The sequence below is a fragment of the Austrofundulus limnaeus genome, unplaced genomic scaffold (genome assembly GCF_001266775.1).
Source record: "Austrofundulus limnaeus strain Quisiro unplaced genomic scaffold, Austrofundulus_limnaeus-1.0 Scaffold512, whole genome shotgun sequence".
Lineage (NCBI taxonomy): Eukaryota > Metazoa > Chordata > Actinopteri > Cyprinodontiformes > Rivulidae > Austrofundulus > Austrofundulus limnaeus.
The window spans coordinates 439,221-442,260 of record NW_013952914.1 but is presented as its reverse complement, the minus strand read 5'-3'; the positions used below and the strand labels follow the sequence as shown (position 1 = coordinate 442,260).

Genomic DNA, 3,040 nt, shown 5'->3' with positions numbered 1-3,040 from the left:
TAATAATAATAATAAATCCAATAATTTTTCCTGCAATTTTCATTAAAACATGTTCAGTGTTACAGACACATGAACACAGATAAAAATGTTATCACCTGCCTTTGTCTTTTTGCTGCAGATGATACTCAATCACCTTACATCATTTGGAAACAGGTAGTCCAGGTAACCACACARTAAATAACAGGAAGAATTGTGGCATTGTAAATCGACAAAGGAATGTTTACACGAAGTCTAAAATGCTTTCATGGAGGTCTTTAGAATAGCCGGAGTGAGTCTTGACCACATGACTATACTGTCACAGCTGTGGCTTTGACCAGTCACGGTGCGAGGGGCAGGGTACACCCTGGACAGGTTGCAAGTCCATCGTTTCAATATATTATTATGAATTATATTTTTAAATATTGATTGAAACAGCTTTGATTTTATGTTGATGATTTAAAATATTCATTAGATTATTTTATTTTTTATTTTTGCATGTGTTTTCTTGTTTTCTCTCCAGCTTTCTGAAGCCCCCCTAGTACCCCCTGTTGGCCCCCTTTTGGAAAATCACTACAGAAGAGGAACAGGAAAATGTCTCATTTCACAAGTAAGGAGATTTAATCTTATTTACCTCAGTATGGATGTGATCTGACAAAAACTGAAGCTAATAATTTAACAGTTTAATATTAAAATAAGCCTATAAAGCTGATGTAATTACTGTTAATTACTGAATTGGCTAACAGATATTAGCGTCTGTAGCATAGATTGCTATAGATTGTAGCACTCTGCTGAATCATGCTACAATTTAGCACAAATTATTAAACACTACAAGCTGGTTTAGCCTCTACATTATGTAATATTTAAATAGTGCAAAATGATGTTATATAGTAACTATTTTTAGGTTTTTGTTAGACAAAGCAGACATGTTGAMACGATGGAAACAAGTTTTCTCCTTTAAAGTACTGGTACATGAACATTTCCAGTGTCGACTGGTAAATATTTATTATTGTTTATGGCAGGTAAAAAATTATAAATGTACTTTATCACTAGTTCGTCATAACTTTTTAACTAGTTAAAAATATAAGTTATTGACTGACTTCAAGTCTATTTTAGACCATCATTTTTTCTATATTTTTCTTGTAGATATCTAGCTGTTTTACATTATTATRGAATGAAATTAGCATAGTTAATAATTAAATTAATTTATTATATAAAGAATACAAACAATTTGTGACAGATCCAGTTGGGCTTGCTGCTAGTTGCCATTGTTAATCCTCAATGTTGTCACAGATGCAGTGCATCTCTAATAACAGTGGACGGTATAGGCGGGGCTCACGCTAGTGATATTTAACTTGATGAATTCTTTAGACTTAACTTTTTTAAAACCAAAACCTGGAGCAAGCAAAACATGATGATAAAGGAACTTACTGATTAAGCATAAAAACAAACCTTAACTAAAGTATTTTATTTTAGTTAAGGGATCACTTATTAAATCTTAACATTTGTTTTGATTATCATCAAATCCACCCATATTTAGTTGCAGCTGTTAGAATAACACTCAAAATAGGCAAAAAAATTTTACATTTATCCTTTGTTCTCCTAAAGTGACTGTTCTCTTATGGCTGCCTACACACACACACACACACACACAAAAGAAAAAAACAGGCAGGCTACAGGCCACAACAAAATGTATTACAAAAGTAATACTTATTTAATTATGTCACAACAATTTAAACAAAGAAACAAAAGAAAAACAACACTTCCAGCAAACAAAAACCCCAGCAGAAGAAAAAAGTAAATCAGAAACAGAAATAAACTTCAGGCCTGAGAGCTGAAAATGGGTTTTATCTGTTTAATCCAAACAGTATTTCTGTCGTTACAGTCGCTGCGGGCCCTGAACTGACAGCGATAACCACACAAATTAGATTTGACTCTCTGGCACTGAGCTGTGCCAAATCCATTGTGAGGCTACAATTCTGGACCAAAACATCCCAAATTGATGTGAGAGAGTTATGTTTAGCAGAATAAGATCTTAAATACACGATGAGGATTTACTGTTATTTTTGATAATTATTAATTTATTGATTTTTCTTCAAAGTTAATCAATAGTACATTATCTACATTGGTAGTGCTGCAGTATTTTCTTAGTTGCTAATTTAAAGGCTCATCAATCTGTCAGTCAGATTTATAAACATTAATTTTCCTCACCTCAACACTGCTTGCCTCCCACACGAAATATAATCCAACAGTTTCTGAGGTTGTCTCCTCTTTCACACCATTGTGATCTTTTATTTGATTTATGTTCCTCTTGTCCTTTGAATCCTGTGACGTTTGTTACTTCAGTGGTACCTTTCACTGCCTTTTTCACTCGTCTCCGTAATTTGTTCACCCTCCACTCTGGTCTACTGAGGGAGATWACAGATAACTGGAGGTGTGGCAGGACTGTAATTGTGGGGTAGAAGTAGCTCCTGTTTGTGTGTGTAGCCTTTAAATCTCTAGCTRAACAGCACCAATCTTATTACTGAAAAAGAAGAAGGGTTTAGGACGGATGAGGAAAGATAACAAATTGGATTGCAAAGGGAGGACAAACATGCTCTGCAGAGGAACACTGTTCTAAAGAGACACTTCAAAGAAATGCAAAGAGGGACCGGACAAGATTTAGTGTTTTTCTGTAAGTGCAAAGTGTGGTCAAGGACCTGTTCCAACCTTCTGCTCAAAGCCAAGGGTGACAGCTGATGTCTTATATTGATAATTTACCCTTGAAAGCACAATCCTGCATCAATTGGTTATCAGTGTCAGGGAAATGAAACGAGAAAGTGGACAGTTTGAGCCCGGCTCTAGTGAAAAGCTTAGTTCCTCACTGATCTACAGAAGCACATGCAGCAAATACTCAGGTTAATCTGAGAGAGAGAGAGAGAGAGAGAGAGAGAGAGAGAGAGAGAGAGAGAGAGAGAGAGAGAGAGAGAGAGACAGAGAGAGACAGAGTGAGAGAGAGATAGAGAGAGAAAGACACAGAGAGAGAGACAGAGAGAGAGACAGCGAGAGAGACGAGAGAGAGAGA

The 3,040-nt window shown here is 35.7% G+C and overlaps 1 protein-coding gene across 1 annotated transcript in view; it reads right to left on the bottom strand.

The window, feature by feature from the left end:
* Positions 1-2,808, bottom strand: part of LOC106530367 (nucleoredoxin-like protein 1) — a gene marked incomplete at its 3' end in the record, with an annotated part of 7,787 nt that extends 4,979 nt beyond the window's left edge. The window contains 1 exon segment of the mRNA XM_014025966.1: positions 2,188-2,808.
* Positions 2,809-3,040: the final 232 nt, after the last annotated feature.